General features: G+C 44.8%; 1 protein-coding gene and 1 long non-coding RNA gene across 5 annotated transcripts in view; one reads left to right on the top strand and one right to left on the bottom strand.

The window, feature by feature from the left end:
* LOC122556801 (uncharacterized) overlaps nucleotides 1-8,933 on the bottom strand; it is a 182,113-nt gene extending 173,180 nt beyond the window's left edge. For both annotated transcript variants that reach the window (XR_006313665.2, XR_015751338.1), the window contains exon 1: nucleotides 8,604-8,933. This is a non-coding gene — a long non-coding RNA (uncharacterized LOC122556801). The remainder of the gene's footprint in view (nucleotides 1-8,603) is intronic.
* The window catches only part of add1 (adducin 1 (alpha)), a 180,474-nt gene continuing 175,873 nt past the window's right edge, over nucleotides 8,454-13,054 (top strand). Inside the window, exon 1 of one of the 3 annotated variants that reach the window (XM_087974379.1) lies at nucleotides 8,454-8,685. The gene's annotated coding sequence lies outside the window, so the exon portion shown is untranslated. Of the gene's footprint in view, nucleotides 8,686-9,140; nucleotides 9,277-13,054 lie in introns of those variants that run through there. The other 2 variants (XM_087974393.1, XM_087974397.1) reach the window with 2 other exon arrangements.

The raw sequence follows: 13,054 nt of genomic DNA, 5'->3' as shown, positions 1-13,054 counted from the left end.
ACTTTTCTAGCACTATCTCTTTCGTAATGGCAACCATACCCTGTGACAGGTGAACTTGTGGCGGATATGGAAGGATCCCTTGGGGCCTTGGAGGGAAGTAAGGGGGGAGGTGTGGGTGCAAGTTTTGCATTTCTTGCAGTTGCAGGGGAAGGTGCCGGGTGTGGACGTTGGGTTGGTGGGGGGTGTGGACCTGACGAGGGAGTCACGGAGGGAGTAGTCTTTTCGGAACGCTGATAGGGGAGGGGAGGGAAATATATCCCTGGTGGTGGGGTCCCTTTGGAGGTGGCGGAAATGACGATGGATGAAACAATGTATATGGAGGTTTGTCAGGTGGTAGGTGACGAATAGTGGGGTTCTGTCCTGATGGCGATTGAAGGGGCGGGGCTCAAGGGTGGAGGAGCAGGAAGTGGAGGAGATGTGGTGGAGGGCATTGTCGATCACGTCGGGGGGAAATTGCGGTCTTTGAAGAAGGAGGCCATCTGGATTGTACGGTATTGGAACTAGTCCTCCTGGGAGCAGATATGGCGGAGACGAAGGAATTGGGATGGCGTTTTTACAGGGGGCAGGGTGGGAGGAGGTGTCGTCTAGGTAGCTGTGCATAGCAAATGTCCGTGTTGATTCGGTCGTCCGAGATAGAAATGGAAAGGTCTAGGAAGGGGAGGGAGGAGTTTGAGACAGTCCAAGTGAATTTGAGGTCGGGTGTTGGTAAAGTGGATGAACTGTTCAACCTCTTCGTGGGAGCACGAGGCAGCGTCGATACAGTCATCGATGTAGCGGAGGAAAAGGTGGGGGGTGGTGCCAGTGTAGCTGCGAAAGATGGAAGATGCCAAGTTTCAGCTTGGCTCAGTTCATGGAATTAAGTTCTACTACACATAACCGAAGGTCACACTCAGTTCATGTTGTGCTGCAGTGTTAGAGATGGCATTTTCAGAAGATTCTTTAATTTGAGGCCCTGCTATTTAGCCAGTTGAACGTAAGAAGTCATATGCTATTCTTCATAAATAGGAATGAATCCCCTATTGTCCACATACAGGCAAGCAGTAGTGTTCCCTATTGGCACCATTGCTGTTTTTGCCCATCCAATGTTGACCCCAACTAGCCAACCAACCACAATATTTGTGAAGAAAGTGAATATCACCTTCAAACTTATTGTGGATATGACAGATCATTGCTTAAAAATAGCAACTCCTTGTATAGTATTCAATGGTTCCACATTTGATTAACTGAGTCTTTTTACTATTGATGGTCATTGTACTTGATTGTGGATCAGTGGTGCTGGAAGAGCACAGCAGTTCAGGCAGCATCCAACGAGCAGCAAAATCGACGTTTCGGGCAAAAGCCCTTCATCAGGAATAAAGGCAGTGAGCCTGAAGCGTGGAGAGATAAGCAAGGGGAGGGTGGGGGTGGGGAGAGAGTAGCATAGAGTACAATGGGTGAGTGGGGGAGGAGATGAAGGTGATAGGTCAGGGAGGAGAGGGTGGAGTGGATAGGTGGAAAAGGAGATAGGCAGGTAGGACAAGTCTGGACAAGTCATGGGGACAGTGCTGAGCTGGAAGTTTGGAACTAGGGTGATGTGGGGGAAGGGGAAATGAGGAAACTGTTGAAGTCCACATTGATGCCCTGGGGTTGAAGTGTTCCGAGGCGAAAGATGAGGCGTTCTTCCTCCAGGCGTCTGGTGGTGAGGGAGGGGCGGTGAAGGAGGCCCAGGACCTCCATGTCCTCGGCAGAGTGGGAGGGGGAGTTGAAATGTTGGGCCATGGGGCGGTGTGGTTGATGGGTGCGGGTGTCTCGGAGATGTTCCCTAAAGTGCTCTGCTAGGAGGCGCCCAGTCTCCCCAACGTAGAGGAGACCGCAACGGATACAATAAATGATATTAGTGGATGTGCAGGTAAAACTTTGATAGATGTGGAAGGCTCCTTTAGGGCCATGGATAGAGGTGAGGGAGGAGGTGTGGGCACAGGTTTTACAGTTCCTGCGGTGGTAGGGGAAAGTGCCAGGATGGGAGGGTGGGTCGTAGGGGGGTGTGGACCTGACCAGGTAGTCACAGAGGGAACAGTCTTTGCGGAAGGCGGAAAGGGGTGGGGAGGGAAATATATCCCTGGTGGTGGGGTCTTTTTGGAGGTGGCGGAAATGTCGGCAGATGATTTGGTTTATGCGAAGGTTTGTAGGGTGGAAGGTGAGCACCAGGGGCGTTCTGTCCTTGTTACGATTGGAGGGGTGGGGTCTGAGGGCAGAGGTGCGGGATGTGGACGAGATGCGTTGGAGGGCATCTTTAACCACGTGGGAAGGGAAATTGCAGTCTCTAAAGAAGGAGGCCATCTGGTGTGTTCTATGGTGGAACTGGTCCTCCTGGGAGCAGATACGGCGGAGGCAGAGGAATTGGGAATATTGGATGGCATTTTTGCAAGAGATGGGGTGGGAAGAGGTGTAATCCAGGTAGCTGTGGATTGGTTAAGCTTGTGTGTGGACATAGAAAAGTAACTAAGCTGCAGAAAGAGCTGAAAGACAAAGCTGGAAGAATGCAATAAAGAATTGTGCATAAAACCTATTACAGACATAGAAGCTAGTATCGTTCCTGCATGAGTTGAGAAATAAAATATACAACATCCTGCCCCTTCCTGAATCTGCTTTGTCTGACTTTAGTTTGTACCAATTGATTCTTTCAAACCCACAAAAATCAGCCTGATTGCAACGTTGTCTTTATCACTAAACTTCACATTGTTCTCTCCTTTTCCAGTTCATAGTGGATTGTGCTTCCTTGTCATTCACTGGAAGCACTCTAGTTGAACTTTTGCCTCTATTTTCAACTTTAACTTTAGTTTTGAGTGTGATTTTTTGATACATTTTTATCTCGGTGACTGGTGTTCAGAAATCCTGTCAGTTTGGTGGAGGTCTGGAGAGACCGTGATCACTGCAGCATGTGCTACTGAGAAATAATTAAGAAAACAAAGAGACAGTCTGTCAAGGCTGAACTCTACTGGAAAGCAGTAGACAATTTCCTATAATTATTCTAAGTATAATTCCTCTAATTTTCTGCAGTAACTAAGGACTTAAAAGATGACAAGAGCTGCACTGGCCAGTCAATTATTGCCCATTTTAATATCCAGATGCACATAAGCTTGTGGGAGATTTTATGACACCTTTTAAGGAGTCCAGTTGAATTGGGGAACTGGAAGTTGTTACCAACAGGGATTCTGAATTTTAAAAAACAAATCCAGATCAGACTTCTGGATGAAGTCTGCCAAAATGCATTTTCCAACCTCATGTTTCTTTTTCAATTCAGGTTCTTCACTGTGGCCCTATCCTGACTAAGTGTTTTCACTGGCATCCTCACTTCTTCCCTCCTTCAGTCTTGTATTTACGTTATCAGTAATTTTAATCTTTAATCATCACTTGCTTTCTGCACTTCAATTTCACTGTTCCATTGTTTTAATTTAACTTTTGTTTGCAAAGAAACATTCTAACTCCAATTGCTAGTCAGTTATGAAGCCTTACCATCACATATTATCTTTATTCTCCCATCATCTCCATCATAAAGCCATCTCCAACCATTTCCTTATATTCTTCAATACTTAAATTACCTAACCGTCCACCAGTCACTTCTTTCTGATCTGATGCTTCCAGTTTCCTGTAACATTAACTGGATTAGTGGAGCTGGAAGAGCACAGCAGTTCAGGCAGCATCCGAGGAACAGTAAAATCGACGTTTCGGGCAAAAGTGGCTTGACATGTGTATAAGGTGGCTTGAAGTGTGTATTAAAGTGGCTTGAAGTGTGTATACTTCAATGCGAGAAGTATACGAAATAAGGTAGGTGAACTTGCAGCGTGGGTTGGTACCTGGGATTTCAATTTTGTGGCTATTACGGAGACATGGGTAGAACAGGGACAGGATTGGCTGTTGCAGGTTCCAGGGGGTTAAATATTTTAGTAGGGTCAGAGGTGGGGGTAAAAGAGGGGGAGGTGTGGCATTGCTTGTCAAAGATAGTATTACAGCGGTGGAAAGGACGATGGATGAAGACTCGCCATCTGAGGTAGTTTGGGTTGAGGTTAGGAATGGAATTTTCTACAGGCCTCCTAATAGTCCTAGAGATGTAGAAGAAAGGATTGCGAGGATGATTCAGGAGAAGAGTGAAAGTAATAGGGTGGTTATTATGGGGGCTTTAACTTTCCAGATATTGACTGGGAAAGCTATAGCTCGAGTTCGTTAGATGGGTCGGTGTTTGCCCAATGTTGCAGGAGGATGTCCTGACACAATATGTAGATAGGCCAACAAGAGGTGAGGCCATACTGGATTTGGTTCTGGGTAACGAACCAGGCCAGGTGTTAGAATTGGAGGTAGGTGAGCACTTTGGGGCCAGTGACCACAATTCAGTGACTTTTACTCTAGTGATGGAGAGGGATAAGTGTGCACTGCAGGGCAAGAGTTATAGCTGGGGGCAGGGAAATTATGATGCGGTGAGGCACGACCTAGGATGCGTGGCTTGGAAAAGTAGGCTTCAAGGCACAATTGATATGTGGAGCTTGTTCAAGGAGCAACTATTGAGTGTCCTTGATAAGTATGTACCTGTCAGGCAGGGAGGAAAGGGTCGTGTGAGGGAGCCGTGGTTTAATAAGGAATTGAAATCCCTTGTTAAATGGAAGAGGGCGGCCTATGTAAAGATGAGGCGTGAAGGTTCAATTGGGGCGATTGAGAGTTATAAGGTAGCCAGGAAGGACCTGAAGAGAGAGCTAAGAGCAGCAAGGAGGGGACATGAAAAGTCATTAGTTGGTAGGATTAGGGAAAACCCTAAGGCTTTCTATAGGTATGTCAGGAATAAAAGAATGACTAGGGTAGGAATAGGTCCAGTCAAGGATAGTAGTGGGAAGTTTCGTGTGGAGGCTGAAGAGGTTGGGGAGACACTGAATGAATACTTTTCGTCAGTATTCATTCAAGAACAGGACATTGTTGCCGATGTGAATATTGAGTCACAATTAATTAGAATGGACGGATTTGAGGTATGTAGGGAAGACGTGTTGGAAATTCTGGAAAGGGTGAAAATAGATAAGTCCCCTGGGCCTGATGGCATTTATCCTGGATTCTCTGGGAAGCAAGGGAGGAGATTGCAGAGCCATTGGCCTTGATTTTTATGTCCTCGTTGTCTACAGGAATAGTGCCAGTAGACTGGAGGATAGCAAATGTGGTTCCCTTGTTCAAGAAGGGGAGTAGGGATAACCCTAGTAACTATAGGCCGGTGAGTCTCACTTCTGTTGTGGGCAAAATCTTAGAGAGAATTGTAAGGGATAGGATTTATGAACATCTGGATAGGAATAATGTGATCAAGGATAGTCAGCATGGTTTTGTAAAGGGCAGGTCGTGCCTCACAAACCTTATTGAATTCTTTGAGAAGGTGACTAAGGAGGTGGATGAGGGTAAAGCGGTAGATGTGGTGTATATGGATTTTAGTAAGGCATTTGATAAGGTTCCCCATGGTAGGCTACTGCAAAAAATACGGAGGTATGGCATTGAGGGTGAGTTGGAGGTTTGGATTAGGAATTGGCTGGCTGGAAGAAGACAGAGGGTAGTAGTTGATGGTAAAGGTTCATCTTGGAGTGCAGTTACTAGCGGTGTTCCGCAAGGATCTGTTTTGGTACCATTGCTGTTTGTCATTTTTATAAATGACCTGGAGGAGGGGCTAGAAGGTTGGGTGAGCAAGTTTGCGGATGATACGAAAGTCGGTGGAGTTGTTGACAGTGAGGAAGGATGTATCAGTTTACAGCGGGATATAGATAAGTTGCAGAGCTGGACAGAAAGGTGGCAAATGGAGTTCAATGTAGGTAAATGTGAGGTGATTCACTTTGGTAAGAGTAACAAAAAGACGGGGTACTGGGCTAATGGTCGGATACTTGGTAGTGTGGATGAGCAGAGGGATCTTGGTGTCCATGTACACAGATCTCTGAAAGTTGCCACCCAGGTAAATAGTGCGGGGAAGAAGGCATATGGAGTACTGGCTTTTATTGGTAGAGGAATTGAGTTCCGGAGCCCTGAGGTTATGTTGCAGTTGTATAAGACTCTTGTGCGGCCGCATCTGGAGTATTGTGTGCAGTTTTGGTCGCCATACTATAGGAAGGATGTGGAGGCACTGGAACGGGTGCAGAGGAGGTTTACCAGGATGTTGCCTGGTATGGTAGGAAGATCGTATGAGGAAACGTTGAGGCACTTGGGGCTGTTTTCATTGGAGAAAAGAAGGTTTAGGGGTGACTTGATAGAGGTGTACAAGATGATTAGGGGTTTAGATAGGGTTGACCCTGAGAACCTTTTTCCACGTATGGAGTCAGCTATTATGAGGGGGCATAGCTTTAAATTAAGTGGTGGTAGGTGTAGGACAGATGTTAGGGGTAGATTCTTTACTCAGCGAGTCGTGAGTTCATGGAATGCCCTGCCAGTAGCAGTGGTGGACTCTCCCTCTTTATGGGCATTTGAACGGGCATTGGATAGGCATATGGAGGATAGTGGGCTAGTGTAGGTTAGGTGGGCTTGGATCGGCGCAACATCGAGGGCCAAAGGGCCTGTACTGCGCTGTATTTTTCTATGTTCTATCAGGAATAAACATGCCACTAATCCAGAATCTGGTTTCCAGCATCTGCAGTCGTTGTTTTTACCCTGTAACATTAACTGTTTCATTCCACACATGCTGCCTGATCTCAAATGCTTTTATTGTACCCTGTCCTTGTGTTCAACCCCCCAAAGATTTTCCAATTCACTTATGTCTGAACTCCAAACTGTCAATTGCCCAAGCTTTACTTCTCCATTTGTCACATTTTTTCTACATTGTCAATTTGCTTTAATTACTTCCTCAACTTACCCTCATATAATCCTTCCTCTGTCATCAGATATGGATCATGAAATACATTGGAGAAAGTGAGGACTGCAGATGCTGGAGATCAGAGCTGAAAATGTGTTGCTGGAAAAGCGCAGCAGGTCAGGCAGTATCCAAGGCGCAGGAGAAGGGCTCATGCCCGAAACGTCTATTCTCTTGCTCCTTGGATGCTGCCTGATCTGCTGCGCTTTTCCAGCAACACATTTTTGAACGCTGATCTCCAGCATCTGCAGTCCTCACTTTCTCCTAGTTGATTTTAACCTACTGCGAATCCTCTTGCAAGGATGCCTTCCTTGAAGAAGCTCTCCTAAAAAAAAGGGCTTATGCTGGAAACGTCGATTCTCCTGGTTCCTTTGATGCTGCCTGACCTGCTGCACTTTTCCAGCAACACGTTTTTAAGCTCTGATCTTCAGCATCTGCAGTCCTCACTTTCTCCTGGAAGTTTGTGTGACATTTTGAGCATCAGCTCATAGTTATGGATGTATAAACATTCTCAATTTAGTTCTTGCTCCCCTTTACTGTTCTGTCAACTCTGCAGGAGGAATTTCAGGGCAGTTGAACACATCAGTGTCAAAAGGGGCTCCTGTGGTTCCCTGAATCTTGTACCCACATATATCAACTTGGGTGAGCTGAGTCGCGAATACCAAACCTCGGTGAAGTGTTAACATCTTCAGAACACCATTGTTGGGGGGACTTAATTTTCCGCTCACTCCGTTACTCAGTGAGTAGCATTTTTGAATCCGCAATTTCCTGAAGCAACGCACCGAAAGCTGATGCTTCCAAATAAACCTGTTGGACTGCAACCTCGTGTAGTGTGATTTTAACTGAATCAACGTCTACTTTCGATGTCTGAGAATCTTAACCTAGGTTTGAGGTTCCAGTGAAGTGCTAAGGGAGTGCTATATTGTCAGAAATAACGTCTTTCAGATGAACACGTGATTGTAATAAGTGGGGGGGTGGTCGGGGTTGGAAGCTCTTCATTACCATCTTTATCCCTCAACCAACATCATAAATAATTTTCAGTCATACAGTTTTTACAGCACGGAAGATCTTCGGCCCATCGTGTCTGTACCCTTCACCCCAAACATCCATCGGCTTCAATCCAATTCTACGGCATGCAAGTTCCTTTCCTTCATGCAAAGCAACGCTGTTATTTGTAATTCTCATTTCTCTTCTATGCAAACAGGCACAAAATACCATACAAAAATAATCAGGACCAACAAAAGACAGACAATGCACCCCAATGTCATTGACCGCTGAATATCGATTAACTGCGCGCGCTGTGGCCGTTAGACGGTGCGGGGAGTTTCGCACGGCTGGATCGCAGTTGGCGCGCGCGGCCGGGGGGGGAGGGGTGGTGTCTGGATTCTTGCATGAGGAGGAGAGAGAGAGAGAAAAACAGAGGCGAGGGTGGGTGGAGACGATGGAAATCTGACCAATGGAGTTCAAGCATCTTGAAATAGTCCCCGCCCCGTCGACCCGCCCACCCTCAATCCCTGGTCCAATGGAATAAGCTGATGGGAGCGCCAGTCGTTTTCGCCTCGCTATCTGTAGGCGTCGTGTTCTTACCCTCTTTTCTGGAGGCGCTGCTGCCGCCGCCGCCGCACCCACGTTTATGTATTTGTACTAGAGAGGCGGAGTTAAAGGAGGAGGGGTGAAAGAGAATATAGAGAGAGAGAAAGAAAAAAGGGAAAGAAATCGACTAGGGTACCTCTTAAAGGGGGTGGGGGGGAGGCAATATCCTTACCACTCATTTGAAGCAAAAACACATCGATAATCTGCGCGTCACCTCACGTAGAGACTGGCGGCGGTGTTTCTCCCGTGGAAAGGTAAGCAGCTGCAGCAAAGGGCCGAGGAAGCGACTGTAAACTGACGGCTGTTTGAGATCGGCGTCAGTCTGTTATTGTGGCGGCGGTTCACACTGGTTTTTCTTCTGTTTGATTTCTCTCCCCCCCCCCCCATTAATGCCTTGAACAGTGACCTCCTTCATCAATCGATGTTATTACCATCCATTTTCTTTCCCTCTTTCTACGGTCAACGCTGTATTTCTGCTTGCCGACAGCCATTCCGCTCGTGACCCCCCCTCCTTTTTAATTAATGTTTTAATTTTGCAAAAAGAATAAAACCCTTCCCTTCGCGCGCGCGCACACGGCCCCAACCACTGCGTCCTGTCCGGCTTGTAATATTCGACCAGTGTCAGTACTGCAATATGAAATATGACAAGCTGCCTGATGTCGATAAACACAATCGCAGTGTAGTAGATGTTGCAATCTAGGGGCTGGAGGAGAAGTAGCAAGCCTTATGGATTGAATGAATTGAACATAATGCGACCAGCGTTAACTGTATTTGACAAGTGTTGCTGTTCGCTTCTGTAGACTTCATCCTGCCTTCCATATAGTCGACCACCGCCAATGCTGCTGGTTTGTTTAATCTGCTCATGTTCTGTTTTTAAATAATATTGATTTAAACGCGTTTGTTTTAAACGTCGCATACAGCGTCGCTGATCTCCAGTATGTTTTGAGAGCAGCGTGTGAGCTATAAAGGACCCTTGGAAAGGAACGTGTATGTTGTGAGGGCAGTGTGTAATCTATGAAGTTCCCTGGGATGAAGCTTGCTTCATTTTCTTTAGTTGTTCCGGTCTGAGTCCACATTCCTGACGTTGGACACGATCATCAATATTTAATTAAGTGGGGAGGCTTGGGGTAAATAAGAAATATGCCACTATGTATTTCAATAGATTAACCATAACCAGTCAAGTATATTTGGAAGGTGTTAATCAGATGAGAGATTATATTCAAAGCAATCTTAAAATAAGGTACCTTGGTTGTTGAAGGTAGCTCGTTCCTTTCTCACTATCGATTAACACCACCATAAAATTAAATGCGATTTATGTGATGAGCACCAAAAGGGATGTAACTTGATCTATTTACTGCTGCTCATAGAAATTGCTATACCACTTCTAACGCCTCATTCAATTCCAATCATGAGGGTCATGAATAGGGTAAATTGACAAGGTCTTTTCCCCGGTGTGGGGGAGACCAAAACTAGAAGGGATAGGTTTAAGGTGAGAAGGGAAAGATTTAATAGGAATCTAAGGGGTGGTTTTTTTTCACACAGAGGGTAGTGTGTTTATGGAATTAACTACCAGAGGACGTGGTGGAGGCTGGTAAAAGTACAACATTTAAAAGGCTTCTGGATGGATATATGAATAGGAAGGGTTTAGAGGGATATGGGCCAAATACTAGCAAATGGGACTAGATTTAGTCAGGATTCCTGGTTGGCATGGATGAATTGGACCGAAGGACCTGTTTTCATGCAGTACGTCTCTATGCCTCTGACTCTAGCTAGCTGTATATCTCTGTGACTCTGACTCTGGAGCTTTTAATTGTTTTTTGGAGGAGGGTGAGAGATGATGGAGAAAATGCTTTAGCTTCCATTATCCAAGCTAATCCATTTATATCCATTCTAGATATAACATTGAAGAAGTGCTTCAATCTTCAACCTGACCTTTTTCTAGCTTACTTTATCTTGCAGCTATGACTGTTTCAATGTTTCTCAAGTTAATTAACCTTTCCATGTCATTTAGTATTTGTAATGCCCTATCTCATTGGCCTGTTCGTGTTTGTTTAAGCTTTCATAAACCAGCCTCCTAGCAGAGCTTTAAGTCTTTTATTCAGCTTTTAAGGCATGTTACCTTGTGCTCCGTGACCAGAAATAAACAGAGAATTCAAGGTGTGGTTGAATTGGAGGACCATATAACTTCATGATGGCTTCATCCTTATCTCTGAATTGATACAGTTGTATCATGAAAATTAGATATAGGCTGAGAAGGAGTTGAATTTTATTTGATGCAGATAAATGTTCAAGTATAGGCTCTTGCAGTATTTCCTGTCTTGGAGTGTAAGACAGTATTTCAGCTTTCATAGTTCCATTGTCATGCTGACCACTTAATTTGTAGCTTTCCTACTGAAGACAGATTTGCAAGCTCTATTTTTTAAGTGGGCCAGATGGTTGTTTGCGAAGGTTCCTAAGTTGTAACACAACAAAAATAGAAAAATTGGGTTAATTTGAATTATTTAGATGTCTTTTCTTTTGGGTTAATTTCAAAATTCTCCTTTGCCATTTTCCTCCCAATGCATTGATTTGTTACCTCTCCAGCTTACTTAATGAATGAACCATGTTAGCACTTCTGAGTTCAGATGGAACTAATAGAATGTCATAGAGATGTACAGCATGGAAACAGACCCTTCTGTCCAACTCGTCCATGCTGACCAGATATCCCAACCCAATCTAGTCCCACCTGCTGGCACCCAATCCATATCACTCCAAAGCCTTCCTATTCATATACCCAGCCAGATGCCTTTTAAATGTTGCAATTGTACTGGTCTCCACCACTTCCTCTGGCAGCCCATTCCACACACACACTACTGTGTTTAAAACGTTGCCCCTTAGGTCTCTTTTATATCTTTCCCCTCTCACCCTAAACATATGCCCTCCAGTTCTAGACTCCCCCACCAAGGAAAAGACCTTGACTATTTACCCTATCCATGCCCCTCATGATTTTATAAATCTCTATAAGGTCACCCTTCAGCCTCTGACGCTCCAGGGAAAACAGCCCCAGCCTAGTCAACCTCTCCCTACAGTTCAAACTCTCCCAATGCTGGCAACATCCTTGTAAATCTCTTCCGAACCCATTCAAGTTTCACAACATCCTTCCGATATGAAGATCAGAATTGCACGCAATATGCCAAAGGTGGCCTAACCAATGTCCTGTACAGCTGCAACGTGGCCTCCCAACTCCTGTACTCCATACTATGACCAATAAAGGAAAGCACACCAAAAGACGCCTTCACTATCCTATCTACATGTGACTCCACTTTCAAGGAACTATGAACCTGCACTCCAAGGTCTCTTTGTTCAACAACACTCCCTAGGACCTTACCATTAAGTGTGCATGTCCTGCTAAAATTTGCTTTCTGAAAATGCACCACCTTGCATTTATCAAAATTAAGTTCTATCTGCCACTTCTCAGCCCATTGGCTCATCTGATCAAGATCCCGTTGTAATCTGCGGTAACCTTCTTCGCTGTCCACTACACCTCCAATTTTGGTGTCATCTGCAAACTTACTAACTATACCCCTTAAGCTCACAGCCAAATAATTTATGTAAATGATGAAAAGTAATGGACCCAGCACTGATTCTTGTGGCACTTCCCTGGTCACAGGCCTCCAATCTGAAAAACTGCCCTCCACCACCACCCTCTGTCTCCTACCTTTGAGCCAGTTCTGCATCCAAATGGCTAGTTCTCCCTGTATTCTGAGAGATCTAACCTTGCTAACCATGTGGCCAAGTTGTTTATGCTCGTAAGTTCAGCTAACTTTAATTTTGAGAGCACATTTAAAGTATTAAGCATAAAATACCTCTATTACTCATAAACATTTCTGATATCATTTTTAAATTTAAAGAATTTCTTTAGTTAAAAAAATGCAGATGCTACAGTGAGTATAGTTCATTAGACAATTCAATTAGTAGTTGCCTCAGTAGATGCCTGTATGCAGCTTTAAACTTAATTGTTTTAGCTAGGCCAGCTAGACAAAATACATGCTTATTAGGTTTTGCTTTAGAACTCTTTTGGTTGCTGCCAAGTTGACTCTTACAGTATTTAACAATTACATTGAATACATAAACAAGATTAATTTTTAATATGTTGGCTATTTTAATATATTTGATCTGAATTGAAGGCATTAATTATAAGTTTTCAGCTCAAAGGAGCTGCTTGTTCTGTGCATTCACAAGAGACTGGTAGCTTGTTTCATCCTCATTGAGTGTGTGCTTGTCTGCCCCTTTTGTGCATTTTCATTATTGTGTATGTAGGTATGCAGGTAGGCTGTTGATCTTCATCCAGCTTTATTTATGACATCTTGACTTTGCTGTGCCATTAAATGTGGAATCATGCAATACAGAAGAGGCCCTTTAGTCATAGTCATAGAGATGTACAGCATGGAAACAGACCCTTCGGTCCAACCCGTCCACGCCGACAGATATCTCAACCCAATCTAGTCCCACCTGCCAGCACCCAGCCCTCCAAACCCTTCCTATTCATATACCCATCCAAATGTCTCTTAAATGTTGCAATTGTACCAGCCTCCACCACATCCTCTGGCAGCTCATTCCATATACGTACGTACCCCCCCCCCC

Source organism: Chiloscyllium plagiosum, unplaced genomic scaffold, assembly GCF_037043375.1.
Source record: "Chiloscyllium plagiosum isolate Xiang-an unplaced genomic scaffold, Cpla_swu_hap1 HiC_scaffold_2, whole genome shotgun sequence".
Lineage (NCBI taxonomy): Eukaryota > Metazoa > Chordata > Chondrichthyes > Orectolobiformes > Hemiscylliidae > Chiloscyllium > Chiloscyllium plagiosum.
The sequence above is the reverse complement of the archived record's forward strand: the minus strand, read 5'-3'. Positions and strand labels throughout refer to the sequence as shown.